This window comes from Cylas formicarius, unplaced genomic scaffold (genome assembly GCF_029955315.1).
Source record: "Cylas formicarius isolate icCylForm1 unplaced genomic scaffold, icCylForm1.1 PGA_scaffold_6__28_contigs__length_40554024, whole genome shotgun sequence".
Taxonomy (NCBI): Eukaryota; Metazoa; Arthropoda; class Insecta; order Coleoptera; family Brentidae; genus Cylas; species Cylas formicarius.
The window spans coordinates 26,949,765-26,966,536 of record NW_026844347.1 but is presented as its reverse complement, the minus strand read 5'-3'; the positions used below and the strand labels follow the sequence as shown (position 1 = coordinate 26,966,536).

At 32.9% G+C, this 16,772-nt stretch overlaps 1 long non-coding RNA gene across 1 annotated transcript; it reads left to right on the top strand.

Annotated features, from left to right (window-relative positions):
* Positions 1-3,406: 3,406 nt before the first annotated feature.
* Positions 3,407-10,769, top strand: LOC132704087 (uncharacterized). The gene is made up of 4 exons (XR_009619226.1): positions 3,407-3,510; positions 5,836-5,914; positions 6,495-6,745; positions 7,496-10,769. It is a non-coding gene; the product is annotated as an uncharacterized LOC132704087 (long non-coding RNA).
* Positions 10,770-16,772: the final 6,003 nt, after the last annotated feature.

The window sequence follows — 16,772 nt, the reverse complement described above, 5'->3', positions numbered from 1 at the left end:
CGTAGAAAAAGTATAGTATGCAACACGTTTGGTAAACTTTTTGACACGCTCGTTTATTAAACACTCGCTCTGCTTGTGTCAAAAAAACTCGTGAGTCAAATGCCGTTTACTGCATTTTTTGCATAATATACTATTATATCTTTGGGCATATTGATATTACCATCGCCAGCTATATTCATAATTATGATATGATGATATTAAACCTGGTTCACGTTAAATCTAAAGCTCACTGTTCCTCAATTTAAAGCAAAAGTGAAGGAATCGATTATTCAAAAATGATACTACTCCCTACTAGATTTCTTATCAGATATTTAAGAAACAATTTATGTAATATTTACATTTTTTTGTTGGCGTATTCGCGAATTTAGAATATCGCAGTGTATTTGTATCACTTGACACATACACACATTCAAACAACGTTAAAATGTAAGCACCACCACCCTCAACGACACTTACCCCAAAAAAGGAAACAATCGCTTAAGAAACAACCACCTGGTTGTTCTCATGTTCAGTGATACCCTGTATGTATTTTAAATTAAGTTGCTTATTTTTAGAAAAAAGGTAAGTTTTAAACATGTTTACAATGGTGCTTAGTTTTGCAAAACCAAAGGCTTTTTGGAATTTAAAATTTATTAAATATTAAATAGAGAAGAGAAATTGAAAATTTTATTTTGAAAGTTGACGAAATAAAAAATTTAAAATTAAATTACTTCTTAGAAACCAAATAATAAACAAATGGCGAATAAACGATAAAACAGAAGTGATGCAGTGCGATATTTTTCATAAGAAAATTATAATCTTGGTGGTTAATATTGTTGAAATAAATTAAATGGAATCAATTTTATTTATACGGACGCTTTCTTATATTTGGGGACTTTTTTATTGGTTGCCTTCATTAATCTTTCAATTATACAACTGACAATTGTCGCGTGGTTTGGAAAATGGAGTCCTAAATGACACAAACTGATTATTACTGTAAATTTCTCCTCAATCTCTTACGGTGCAATTACTTTAATGACCAACTGCAGCCAGTTCACCGAGTCAAATCCTCTTCGGCTTATATGGAACAAAAACTCAAAAATAAAACAACCATAATGCGGGATATTCACTATAAATAGGAGGATAAGTATCGTTGCATTTTTTGCTGCTATAATCAGCAACTGCCTACTGGTCAGCACCACCCACTGAATGTCAAACGCGACGTTGCCGTGTTTGCGGATTTTTCGTATATTATATTTAAATTTTTTATGCAAATTACATTTTGTCCCAAATGTTTGAATTACTTACAAGATCATCCCAACAGTTTATTTTACAAAGTAAATAGAGATAGATAACTGTCGCAAATCGCAAAATTATACTACTAAGCGATAAGATATGTGAAAAATCCCAAAGCATATCAAAGAACATAAATGGGAACAGCATTTTCCACAGAACCTGATAGATTAAAATTTATATAGATGATAGTAAACTGCACCAATTGTACATTTAGAACACGCTAGTATATAAAAATATTCCTTTCGACGTAATGCATTTGATTTGAATGGTGGTTATTTTATTTTCTGTGACTTATTACAGAAAATTTTTCAATTATAAACGCAGCTTTGTAATGGAAAGGGTACAGGGTATGTCGTGCGACTATTTAGAAGACAACCGGCAACGGCTAATATGAGAGCGGCTCATGACTATAGACCGGTCGGACCGCAGGTTGTTACCGGTTACATTATTCGGTCCGTGCACTTGGTCCCAGCTTGGACCCACTCCTTGCATACCAACTGAAAGTCCGCTCCATCACTACATAAATATTCCGCCTATCTGTTGCAAATTGATTGTGAATAGCTTTTGACCGGGATTTCCTTTTAAAGGATGTTCTTTCAGTGGACCTCGCTGAATCGTCATATTGCGGGTCTCGTGCAGTGGCGTAGTTTTCTTGCACGCACCCCTATGCGGTGCACGAAATGTTGAATTTATTAAAAGAGGTTTTATATTAAATTCAATCAACGGAGAAATGTTTTGGACCCTGTGTAGCATCGAGCGAGATATCTAATAAAGAGGCGGGTGAAAGTGACAGTCGTGAACGTGTGTCAAACTCAGGTTAATAATGTAACAGAACTGAGCGTTAATAAAAGTAATTATCTCGTCATCTGCGTCTGCTTTGATGCATTTCCGTAGAACTGATGTTATTCTGACATGTGGCAATATACCTTCATTCCGGTACAATAAAAAGAATCGGGTCTTTTATAATTATTTAGAAAAAATATGTTTTAATTTTCTATTAGCAGCAACTATCAATCTGTCCAATTTTTCCCATTTTGGTCATTTTCTTAACCCAGTATACGTGATTCGCCATTCAAAATTGCTTAATTAAAATACTTTTGGGTATATGAATCAATGTTATAAACAAATCAAATAAAATGAAAGCTCATACAGTTTGTTTTGGTGTTATTGGTCGAAAATTAGTTTATTGATGCCAGAATGAGAGATCACATTGTGGGTATATTGTACTGCAACGCCAGTTTAATATTTGTTTCTTTTGAAAATTCCCTGGAAAATCTCTTATGGCAATCAAGTTTAAATTTAAGTGAGATTTAGTTCCGTATTTTTTTGTGAGCTCTATCCAACAATAATAGAATTGACAAATGAAATAATAGAATGTGGAAAATGGTCAAGTCACTTTGCTGAAGTCAACGATGAACCTTCGAAATCGTAAAGCAATATCCCGATCTGTTACCTCTTGGTATTAAGATTTGGTAGGGTAGACAAGAAACTGTCCATTATTATACAATTATTAGGTTTCACTTCTATTTGATATTTTATTGTTGTCTTCAGAATCACCATTAGAAAAGTTTACTGACCAAAGACATTTCGCCAAATGGGAGGCTAAAAGAAGTGCTAACAGTAAGCAGACAAAACCCAATATGGAAGTTGGTTTCAAAATTACGCTTTTTTTATAAAGGTAAATCTCAATTAATTTATTGTGTTGTTATTGCTTTACAGTATTTAGCGGAAATTTGGCAGGTTTATATATGATTTGACAAAATTTAGGTGACCAAAACCGAATGGAATTAGGTCGAAAATTTTAACCATTATAAAAGTAAGAACAGAGATTTTGATTCTTGAAATTATCGATGTTTCTAATATTTAATCCTCCGGGGAAGACCCAACAGGTTATTGATAAATATAGTTTACTGCACGCCAATCAATCAAACTTTCACGAAAAATTAATTCAATAGCTTGGAAGCATCGTATTCCGCTTGAAAAATGTTATGTTGGCAATAATATTATCATTTTGCATTGCGTGTTGTGTCCATTAAGGAAACGCCTACATGCGGTTTCTTGTAAAAAAATAACTGGTTATAAATTTGTTTATTCTACATCGGAAAAATTTAATGAAACGATCAATGAAAAAGAGAACGCCAATGGAGTATGACTATGCTGGAATATGTTACCTCACGATAATTACCGAAGCGCCTTTTTGTTGTGGAATAAGTAACCCATTCACACTTAGAACGTGTAAGTACCCATAAATATGTTATAAATTATCCTCATTCGACGTGATTTTACTAGTATTGCCTTCGAAATGGTATCCTATGGCGTATATACGTTTATTGCAGCACGCTCAAATTTACAGGGTGTGTTAATCTTAGGGCTGAATACTAATTATTTTATCCCACGATTTATCCTTGTTTCGTTCGTCAGATATCGCAGACAATTATAAAAACATTTAAGAAGAAATAAACGAAAAATTCGACAACAATAACACCAAAAGTGCGATCTTACCAAAAATTCAAATTATTTTCGAATCACCTATTTGATGAGTAGTGTACAAGCTGTCCCATAGTATATCCACTAAATAGGAGATAGGTGATTATTATAAAGGAGAATAAAAAGATAGAAAATACACTGCATGCATTGAAAGTAAACCTTAAATTTAATGGTTAGTTTTGGTTTTGGTTATATTCAAATCATCGACAAAAATTATGCATATACCTTTTTATACAAAAGTTAGCAAAACTGTAAATTAATTTTTCACAAGCGAGATAAATGCACAAATGTATAATTGGTTGCATAAGTACTCACTCCTAGTACAATGTTTTTACTGATATATTAGAAAAACACTACGCATTACTTCATACGCAAATAACATATATTACAAAAAGTTAGTATCTTGGTTGTTTGTCAGATATATTTGCACAAAAGTTGGACAACTCGGAAAAAAAGCTTATTTCTAATTAAAAAAAATTGCAATTAAAAAAAAATATATAAGAAACATTATATTGCCAGTATGGCTTGTTTACAAAAACCCAGCCTGTTTTATATAGTTAGAAACTGCTTGTATACAGGGTTTTTCAAACAACACGTATCAAAGCTCGGCTGGAGATAGATTCTTATCCAAAAAACCAAAGGAAAAGTGCATAATCTTGCATTTTACCTTATATTCGTTAAAGTTTTCGTTTCTTCCACAGAACGTCCATGAGGCAAAGGACTGGTTAATGACAAAAAACAATGTTTGGCAATAAATCCAAAAAAGAGTCAAGTAAAGAACTTTCAACCCATTAAGTTGAATAACGAAGTTCTCGAGTGCCCAACTATTTCTAGAAATCTAGGACTGTTGCTGGATGTCAATTTAAGGTTTTCGAGCCATGCCGGCAACTGCTTAAAGAAGGTATTTGCTAGTCTTAAACTTTGGTCTTATCGCAGTTTCATTTTTGTGACACTGTATATGGTCCTTGTCTTTGAGAGCGTGATGCAAGATCCATTTACCTTATTATATGACCGGGGGTTGGTGCTTTATGAGATCCTTCTCTTTTGTTATATAGTTTTTTATATAAATACATTGATGTAAATAAAAACAGGTACATGTTTTATATGAGTTTCCCTTCTTCTCTTCTGTCTTTTCTTTTTTTTCTCTCTCCTAATTTTAGTTTATATTTTGTACGGGCTTAACTGTTAATTGTTATTGAGTAAGTTCCTTCTATCATATGAAATTATTCATTCAATTGTGAGGAAGTATCAACTTTAGCTTTTTTGATGTGTAATGTATTTACAATAGTCATGTTATTATTATTAATATATATTTTTTTGTCTTCTCACAACTTTTGTTGGGTCCTTTTCCACCATGGAACAATTGGAACTTTGCTAGTCGACGACTCCTCCATGCGCCACCACCCTTCGGACTATGTTGCACGTGCCCAATATTGTCGCCTTCTGCACCAGCGTGGTAATTTTCTTGTAGTTTTCTATGCCCAAAAGTTGTAAACACTTGGGCAAGTTCTTTTCCTCAATTCCGTTTGCAGAGATTATTATTGGAAATATTGATACTTTTGCAAGTTGCAAGCAAGCTTGTCTGCTAGATCAATCAGAAACTCCTCTTTCTTTTGCTTATCGAGAACCACTATATCTGGTCCTTGTACGTTTCGTTTTCGATGACATTTTGCGGTAAGTGTTTGTAGTACGGGAGTTCACTATTTATCAGCTTTTTGTCCTTGCAGATATGCTGATGGATAATCCCTGCAACCTGATTATGCCGCTTAAAGTAATCTTTTGGCGCTGATATTAAATACTGAATCGTTTCAGGACAATTTCCACACATTCTACAGTTCTCGTTTGGCACCGCTTGTTTTAGTACTTATTTTCTATTATTTCGCGTGGGAACTACTTGGTCCTGTATAGAGCTCATGAAACCTTCCGTTTCTGGCCTAAGACATCCTTGGGTAAGATATAATGTGGACAGTTGTTTGTTGAGCTTCGACATCATTTAGCGCCTTAGCATACCTTCCATGTAGAGCTTTGTTTTTCCATTCTTCTTCCATGTCTTTAATCGATGTTTTGTTTCAGGTCGTCGGCGGGCAGCGAGGTTCAGTGGAGAGGCTATGCGGCAGATGGCTGTGTGAAGTCTATCGGCGCTGTTTGTGAGGTAAGTAGTTAGTTTTCTTAGCAGGTTCGAATTGAGTAGTTGAGTAGAGGTTTATTTATTATTATTATAATAAGAATAGATCCGGAAATGCTTAATTTCCAAAAAATATAAACAAATAATATTTGTTAAATATTTTTGCCAGATATTGATAAAATTTGGCAACGTAATATATAATTTTAAAGGGCTAACTTTGCTTCAACTAGATTAAAATTATGAATTGTGAATTCCTGTCGCAGGAGTTATGCTAAGGAATAATATTGTCAAAGAGATGTACGTCACTGACTTTTTGCAATTTTTGTTATTTAGTTTGAACAATTCGTTAAAAGTACAAATTCTTTTACTCTTAAGTTGTTTTTGCATCTTGCTTCATTTTCAAATGAAAAAATAAAAATTATATTGATGAAATTTGATTACAATACAAGAGTTTTTTTTTTTAATTTTGAACATTCCGTGTATCTTGAAAAATAAGCATTTCTGGACTTACTGGGACTTTTTTTATGATGAACCTCAAACCGAGCGATATATTTGAAACTTAAAGCTGCTTGGTGATGTTTGAAAAATGTCATTTCTACTTTATTAGAGGAGAAACACGATGACAAAGCCAATAAAGAAAACAAAACTGCATTCGACGGTGCAGTGAAAATTCCCCTATCATCGAACAGATCCCCGGCCGTAATTGTAAATTAAATTAACTTTGTAAGGCAAGAATGAATGTAGCGACCATCAACTATAATTCACCCGGCAAAATAAATTAAGAGCGGTGGTGTGAACTCCACCCAGTTGCGGGAACGTACAGTGCTGGCGCATTCGTTTATAAACCTTATATCGAAGGTACAGTTACTTACTCTTGCTTTTTTGTTATGGAGCATATTTATTTGTTTTTATCGTTGATCAGCTTTGATATCATAGTTAGGGTGGTTAGAGCCAAATACAAAATACAAATCCGGTTTTTCCAGTCAACAAATCATCAAAGTTCCGAAAAAACTTTGATATAAAAATTAAAATCAAAATACCCATTACTTAATAATTTTATTCTGCGAGTTTAAATATTTTCCACGAAATTTTGAAAATTACGAATTAAACTAAACATATAATATGCCTAAGACCGAGATGATTGTTGTCATGCGCATTGTTAAGTATTCACCTGCAGTTCCATATAAATCATATGTTTACAATAGAGACAAAGTTGTATGAACATTTATCATTCTCCATTACCTTTAAACCAACAGAAAATAATGCAGATAACTAAAAATGTTGTTGTACCCTAGGTTAAATCTGCAATGCAACAAGGTTACATTGAATTGGAAACAAAATGATACGTTTCTCTATAAGCGCTGTTGTCATATTAGTCAAAGATTTTCGCGTTGTGCTGTACCTACTAATTGAAACAGCAAGCATAAAAACTGCACGGTAGCAATAACGGACCATTTTTCATCTCTGTCCCTTCCTTTCAAATATGGGAGTAACTTTGTCTCATTTTGTACAAGAAAATTTTTGTTATCTGCATGATAATTATTATATATAATTGTAAAATTGACCTCCAGTCTATATATAAGGTCATTATTATTATTATTATTTCAGCATAATGTGTTACTACTTGAATAATTAAGCAACTGAACACACTCCCTCTTCTTCATTCAAGGACAATGGCGGTTACGTCTATGGAAGAACACATGTCAGCAGGGAAGCCCGGTAAATGGTGTTTGTTTCTGTGCCAAAATCGATAGCTCTCCTATTGATTATTCGCGAGAAAGGAGTTATCAGTATGGCAAACGCGGAAAGCGCAAACATTTTTTTTTTCAATTAGAGTTTCAGTCCAAGCGACTTTGTTTACTTTTTGCTGAAAATAACGGGCTCTCTCGCGATGGTCGTAATTGGAATTGGCGAACTTTGAAAATTTTTTACATGTGTGTTTTTGAGCTATTAAAAATAATATTTGCATGAATTGGTATAAATGTTGTTTGTAAAAATTATTAAATTATAAAAACATAGGCATTTAAAAATTGGGTTGTGGCCATGGGAGACTATGATCGCTATTTTCAAATATTGGAAACATTGTAGGGTTACCAACACCTACTTAATTTTTTTTTTTAATGAAATGCCCTGCATATTATTAAATTTTTAGATTCAATAAATAATTATTAAACTTTCTATACATTATATATATACACCCATACATTAAATTTTAATAAATTTGGCGAATAACATCTGTCATGAAGATAATTATCCATTTTACAACCGTTTTAGATAAAAATCTGCAATTTTGTTTACGGATTGTCAATAGGCTGCTGTATCATATTATATCAAATTATACACATTTTGCACAATATATTAATGTCAGTTAAATATGATTATTCAGACAATATAACGACCGATTCATTCTTGATCTAAAAGTATTACGACATACCAATTTTGAACAGTTTCGGAGTTAAAAGCGAAGAGCAATAATGAAAATTAAGCAAATATGAAAAATATGCAATACTTAGTAGTACACCAGGGCGATATAGTTTTGACAATTGAATTAGAGAGTATTTATCACACAATTTATTAAGATTTTTTTTTTGATGTGGTCATTTCATATTCAAACGATGATTTATTAATATAACAAACAAAATTGGGTTTCTGTAACTCAAAAGCGTAATTTTCGTTTGTTGAACATTTCTTTTGTGAAAATGCACAATCATCAGATCAAATAATACCTTTTAAAAGTAAGATCCAAAACCTGATATTTTATTGTATTTAAGAACCATATTGTTGAATTGATACCTATAATTTATAGTAGATTATTTGGTTCGTCTATAGCTATTTTTCTGCACATAAATTAATAAATAAAATAAACTGCTTGATAAATACTATTTAATTCAACTGTCAACTATCAACTGTCAAACTATATCTTTTAACTCCGAAACGGTTCAAAATAGCTATGGGATATTATAATACTTGTAGATACAGAATGAATCTTCCCTTTAATTAACGTAATAAAATACAGGGGGTTCCTCTCAAAATTTGCGTTTAATTTACATTTATTTATTTTGTAAACATCCCGTATGTGATAACTGGAATCTTATGTCATAATATTATACAACATCACATTGGCAAGCTGTGTAATTTTCGTGACACAAAACTGTAATATTATATAGGGAATTCTATAAATAGAAAAGGAAGTTGCAGCCTGGTTCCAGTAGATGTGGCAATACTGTATGTCCAAAATATTGCAAAAATAGAGAACGTCTCCTCATATGACCGGAACTCAGTTTCTAAATGCCTATCCTTATCCATTTTTCATATACTTACATCTAATATAGACCATCGATTTTTGTGGAACACTGTATACGAGGGTTGCCTGAAAAGTTTCGGACCTAACAATGATTTGTTTGTTTGTTTTTAATTTTTCTACATAGTCTCTTTGTAAGTCTATACACTTCTCTTCATAATAATAAAAAGAAGTCGCTTGGGGCTAGATACGGCGAGTAACGAGGATGGTGCAATCCAGTTTTCCAGCTTTTGCTTTTTTCGGAGTCGGTTTTCCCTTCGCAGTTCACTGATTTGACTGTATTTTTGATTCGGGCGTACAATGGTATATCCAAATTTCATCTACACTAATTAATTGGCGCTAAAACTCGGATTTATTGCGCCTAAAGCGTAGGAAACATTCATTCGAACACGTTTTTGATTTAAAATGTGACAAACACGTTCTTCGAACATTTTCATAACCTCTCTCTTTTTTTAATTCATTTAACACCACAGTTTAGCAATATTATCGTCAGTAGTTACAGTTTTTGGAAAACACGAATGTTCATCTCCGGTCACGTTTAAATTCAGCTCAAAATTTCACTGTGGTAAACGATGGGCAGAGTTCCCATACACAGAGTTCAACTCAACTTTAATTTGCGTAGGCGGATTGCCTTTCAAAAACAAATATTTTATAACAGCTCCCATCGACTCATTTAAACGGTTCTCAACTAAAAACCACAGCTCCAAAATGGCTGAAACTTTGATAAGTAACTATCAAGGGGAGCACAACAAGATCACTAGCTTTTAGTAACTAGTGCCGCCATTTTCAAAGTGAAGTCGGAAAAGTTTTCAAGTGGCCCTCGTATATACCTACGTTTCTTTTTCCGAGGAAGTTCAATAGTACCTAAATATAATTCCGATATTTTCCCATTTTTTATTTCCAATAAGCAAATTGACAATCAATTCCGGTATTACTGGAAGTGGTTCAAAAAGATAAACCCTGGGTGTGTTTTTGTAGTTATAACAATAGTAGTTCTGCCCTAATAGACCAACGAGGATTCCGGTGGAAGATCCTGTTTAGCAAAGGAATTACATATACCTAATATGGTGATCGCTTACACTGTATACTTTTAGAATGGCAGCCAGAGGCGATTTAATTCGTTTTAAACCTATCAACAGTTTGAATTGCTAAACTTACCTCTAACGCATGAACATTCAATGATACTACGGCGATATAGCAAATCCGCTGCCGACGATTAGCTAGCACTTACGGTTTTACGATTAATTTGACCACTGGTTATCGTCCATAAATTCCAACGCGTAGGAACACTTTCTAAAGTCTTCTTTAGCACGAACTTTATATGGTGGCCCCAACTTTCATAATCCGATCGAACTAAATTAATTCCAATCGCGAGCAATTAACTCGATTCATTTCGATCTTCGATCACTGTAGTACCTACTCCCAAAAATCCCAAATTTTGCAATAAAGGTTACCTATATTAAATGCTATAAGCATTTATCCACCAAATTCATCATTTGAGAATTAAATTTTCTGATCTTATATAAACTTTGCAGGTCTAATTAATGGAGTCGTTATTTAGCTGATTGTATCCAAAATCCATTATCCATCCAAGATATTTTTTCTGAATGAAAAAAAAATTTAAACGAAATTTGTCTTTCTTAAGTATTTTAAATCTTCTATAAAATTCCTAATCAAGGAAACAAAACTGTAAGACTGCAAAAAAAACATTTAAAAGTTTGAATTTTCAAATTCAAATAAAAAAGTAAAAAAGTAAAAATATACATATTAGTGAAAAATAGTTGATATGACATTAAGAAAAAGAACATTGCCTTTAAAGACTTTCTGGCTACGCCTTAAATGTATACATTTAAGAGTCTCAGTATATAATTTTGATGGTGGTTAACAATTATGGAGAAGCTTATTTTTCTATTGCTATTGAGACAAAAAGGATGAACAATTTTCATGCTTTCTGCATTTAATAAAAAATGTAAAAAAAACTTTTACTAAACTTATGGAGAGAATTTACAATGAATTAAATATAAAAACATAACTAACTCTAAACATCAAGACTCCTGCGCAAGGATCCCGCGCATTATGTGGATTTACGGGTTAGTTTAAGAAACCTGTAACTTTCAATGACTTGATCGCTGGAATGGATAAAATTACGGAGCTAGATCGCAAAAGATACGGCTTAGATATTTTGCGGCAAACTAAAATTTGACTATTTTTGTTATTATTTGATAGATGAAACGTCAGAAAGTCAATTCAGGTAATGGGCGAGTGTCATTAGAAGAGCGGCCTACCGTGATCTAAAATATGACAAGACGAATGTACGCCAAATGTCTTTGACTAGAATTTCTCATTTAATGTTCGTTACTGTGGTGTCCGTTAATGTTAAACAGTTTGCCATAGACATTATTAAAGATTAATAAATGTTCCCCAAAGTTGATACAACATAAATTTGTAAGTAAATGATGTGCAATTTGTAAGTAAATAAAATCAGCTTAATAAATTGCAGACCGAATCTACATTTCCATTTGCGGCATTCAGAACCCCTTAATCGGAATGTAGGTGAGTGTTATTAACTTAACTCGTTTGTTTACCTATTTGTCCTTTTTACAAAGGTTGATGTTTTCTTTCTGAAGTCTGGCCTATTCGAGGAAAAAGTTTTGTGCTACCTTTTTATTAAAGTTTTGAGTACTTTGTAAACAAAATATTTTGAAAGCGTCTTCTATCCATAGACGTATCCTTATATCATTTTATAAGATTCAATGGTTCTATCCCATACAGGTGTTGATAACATAGTGGCGGTAAAAACGGTAAAAATTGATGCGCGTCGGTCGGGTATGATACTCTAAAGGCATCTTGCACAATTTTCTTTCTAAACAACGATCTATACAAACTTACCTCGCCTTGTTTAGGGGTTTTCCATATATAAGCATAGTTAAATTAAAATTACATTCTAAATACGAACGTAATTTCATCTTGGAAACTAGTTCACATAATGAGGCGCCTACATACAAAAACTTTAATGTGTGTGCAGAAGAGTTTCACATATTTGAGAGCACACTCAAAAAGGAACGCACACAATTTCGGTTTGTCTTTGGCATCGTTCAGGCATTACTGCGGATTTTGGGCGTACGTTTTTTTGAGAGGGTATATATTAACGCGAACATAAACGTTTAGTATGTGAACTAGTTTCCAGACAATAATTATAATTAAAAAAGACGTTTTTTACAAGTATAGCTGTGGTGAATGGAACGAAGGAACATAATTTTCTATTTCCATTCAATGGTATGGATTACTGTAGATTGATAAAACCCAATATTTGAAATTAAAGTTGCGCTCCTCTATGATCAAGCTGTTGTGGAAGTGAAACCAGGAGAGAAATGTGGGATCTGGATAAAGTGGTGAAGAATAGCATCGATTTAATTAAAATTTAAAATGCTTCAACTATATTGCATTACACCTACACTGATAAAAATAAGGGTCATCAAATTAACGAACTGATCACCAAGCAGAACCACAATAATTTTTTCTGCTTGCGTAGTTTTAAGGTTATAGTTAGTTATAGTATACATGAATTAGACTCTTTTCTTATAGACAAACCTCTTGAGTAGACAACTTTATTTATTTGTTTTAACTCCATTTTTAAAAAAAAGCCTTTTAGGTAAATATTTTGATGAAATGTTTTTTATGTTTTTAAAAAATCGTATAATTTTCTTTATAATTAAGTTATGCTGTTTCAATTGCGTTTTATTTTCAGCACATTAACACGGCATTAAATCAGAAATTCTTGGAAAAAATTGGAAAGAAACCCTCAATCGTTCACTAAAACATTGTAAATATACATTACACAAAGTTTACATTACTTTGTGACATTTTATGCAATAAAATATATTTAATATATAAATATGTAATTACATGCTGAATGTAGGATTTCAGGCACATGCTTGTGTGACATACAGGTAGCCAATGATATGTTTGTAATTTTACTTTTTTTATCAGTGTAGGTATATAAGTTATTATTATGTAGAATACGTGAATATTAGGAACTAGTCCCTAATAAATCTAAATCATTTTCTAGTAGTAGTGGTGGTTCTTTTGCATAGTGCAGGTTTAGTGAAATTTTATTACTGAAAACTCCACTCATGCACTCATTTAAAAATTTATTTAGAGTATCAATTTTCTATTAAGTAACTTTAGTTGGGGGGTGATTTGATTAAAGTATTGACACATTTGTGTTAATTGCAACCAAAAGTATATTTGGTATCTGCTCTTCGCCAAGTTTACCAAGTTTCTTAAACAAATCCAGTTCAACTGTCGAAAACTGCAAAACGCGAAACAAGAATATATGCATAAATTTATAATAAACCACTCGCGACCTTTAGCATCCAAGATAAATAACGATAGTTTTTCATAAACGACAACCGTTGATAATTGTATGGGAGTTTTTATGTAACCAGTTATGAAAATTCATTAAGACCTTGTCGGGCGTGTATCGATTTGAATCGGTTTTCACACATACTTAAAGTAGACGGGCTGACGGGAAAAAAAGTCGAGCCCTATTTCGAACACATGTTGGATTTTCTAACAAGTGGCACGTCTGGTACTGATATGCGGATTACCGGGGATGATTTATGTACATTTATCGAACAAGCAAGGGGCACAAAGTGCTTTTACATTAAAGGGTTTCTTGCCCTGGAAAAATAAATGATAATTGTGGAGATGACAAACGTGTAATTTGTTAATTTTTAAATTCGATTGATATAGGAATAGGGACAACCAGTTTTAATTAACTATAACTTCTGTGGATGTTGGATTCTCAGCTAGTGGTGCAAAGCGCCGTCCTTGGCTTATGAGTCAGTGACGTAGGAATCTTTTCTATATCTTTTCTTGATAAAAAGGTTGTAAATAATATAAGTTTGTAGTTCCTGTTTGATATTATTTTGTTGTTTGATGCGTTTTATATTTTTTATTAAATTGGAAATAAAGCGAGATAAAGTAACAATCATTTAAATCTACCTGTCCTCATTCAAAGTTCCGCCATCTAGAACCAGAAAATTAGTTACGCTGACGAATACGGTTCCACCATTTACTAGGGAATATACAACGTTTTTCTCGGAACTAGGACTTGCCGGTTACTGCGTTTGTTTTTCTGAATTGGTCTAGAGTCTAGAGAATATTTCATATAACGTTTTACCTCTTTCGCGCCCTGTGTGCTTTGCCGTTTCGAATGGAATCGGTAATTTGCACCTTAGACTCCGAACGTGGCCATTTACAATAAAACTACCTTATATGTAATTAACACGGCCATTACGCGATTATTTATATAAATGTATGTATCGTGCCGAACGCCTATATTTAGTCATAAACCGACCGCGCTGGCAACATTGTTGCGACCACATGTTTTTCTGCAGCGGGTTTGAAGAAATATGTGTCTGTATCCGGTACTGATATTGCCACGCCGCCGCGACGTAATCGGTAGGTCCTATGTATAAAAATATGTAAGGACATACTATATACAACTGTTTAGCAACAAATTATTTATCGTGTACCCGAGCATTCGGTACACACAAAAGTAATTTGACTACAAGATTACTTCTCTTGCCATTCGGCAGTCATCGGATAACGAAGTGCGCCAGAGACGTACGCGATTCCAATTTAGGGTTACAAACGACGAAATTTATATTAATTTTTTTTTAATTTATTATAAAAACATGCTTACTTTTACTGACAATGCCAAAAGGTTTTCCTAGATCTGGATGATGAACCGGACGATATTTAACAGCAAAACTCCGGAACCCCCCCTACATAATACCTTTAGGGTAGGTAATATAGATCTAATGTAAATATAAAGTATAAAGTATATATAAAAAATATAGCCATAGGTTATGAATAGTTTTTACTAGGTCACGAGTTACGCGCAGGTTAACTACTACCGACACAGATGTAACTCTCCCTCAATCTTCCTAAAAATAATTAATAATTGAAGGGCACAAATATTTTTGAATAACGAAGAGAAGGAATCGATCCTAAAGGCACATTGGTATCGTAAAAAAATGGTTGAACAATGCAAAAAAATAAGAAAAAAGCTTAACTTGCTTTTTGAAGTTAAAATGGTATTATACAACCGTATCTTACCTCGTTTTTGAACGAACATGTTTAATTAGGCAACGTGCTTTAGTTAACCGAGGCGTTAAAATTTACTTCTAGAAAAAATCAATGTTCGGTTTCAGAATGTTGACGTTAAAGGGGCGTTACACGGTACGGATAACTTCTGGCTAAAATCTAGTACTAGATTTTACTACTAAATGAATGTAGGCAGATACGTTAACACTACAATTTAGCGGTCAAACGAATAGAAAGCAGTTCTATTTACTGCAGTATAACTTTTGTCAATTAACTCCTCTATCAATACTTTCACACAAGATATCATGGATGTTTTCAGAAAAACAGGTTTGCGTTGTCCCTCGAATTGATAATTTAAACATTAAACGAAATACAAATTGGTTAAGTTGATGAACTGTTGTCCATGGCAATTTGATGCTCTTCGAAGGTAATTAAAAAAAAGTAATAAAGATAAATAATAACATTTTAAATATCATTTGGCATCTTAAATAATATATTAGCGTAAAATAGTTTTTTTTTTTAATCCAACCTTTTTGAGCGTTTTAATCATATTTTAGGTTAGGTTAAAGATATTAGGATGCGGTGCTCACTACTCTGTTATTCAACTATCTAAATTTAAGAAAATATTTTTTTTTGCGATTTTGTCAGGGAACGCAGCTTTAATATGGTACCTGGTCGTCCTTACTGGACAGTCGGTATTATAAAAATAAAATAATAAATAAACTTTAATTTCTTCTTTTTGGCTTCATGAACTTCGACAAGTTATTTAACATATATGTCTTTTAGTATTTTATTTTAGTGACTGATACGATGCAATTCCACCATTAATATCAGATCTGATTCACTTTCGGACGCGTCTATCGTGGCCGCGGAATGCGTTCGCCATAAATCGTCCAAACATTCGATTTGCGACGTAAAAACATTCTAAATGTTATTTACAGGAACAGAAAGCAGAATTGCAGCCCGATGATGTACAAAACGGCACAAGTTTGAAAATTAATTGGGATTTTCAAGTACAACTTTAAGAACGTAGGCGACCCATCACAGTTAGCACGTTATTTATTATTGTGTGTGGCGTAATTAAAATGTCACTTGATTTTGGTGGTTGATAAATTCGATGTCTATATATCATCAGGTGTGTGCGACATGAGGAAAAAATAAATATATATATATATAAAATAAATTAAGCACTGCGAGATAAATGCTTATTACCGTAATAATTAAATCAAAGTATCCCGAATATGATCCTGTCGTTGATCAGTGAGCATCAATATATAAAAGGAAGTATAAGAATGAATATATGAAAGCAAATATTTGCTTTTTCTCTCTAGTTTGTGATACGCAATTGCCCTTTAACTAATTTCCTTATTTCTTTTCTCATTGCTCTTCTTTTCATTTCTTATTTCTGTTGTAAGTGCTTCCTTTTAATTTGGTTTTCTTCTTTTAAATTGACCTAAACTGATTTAAATT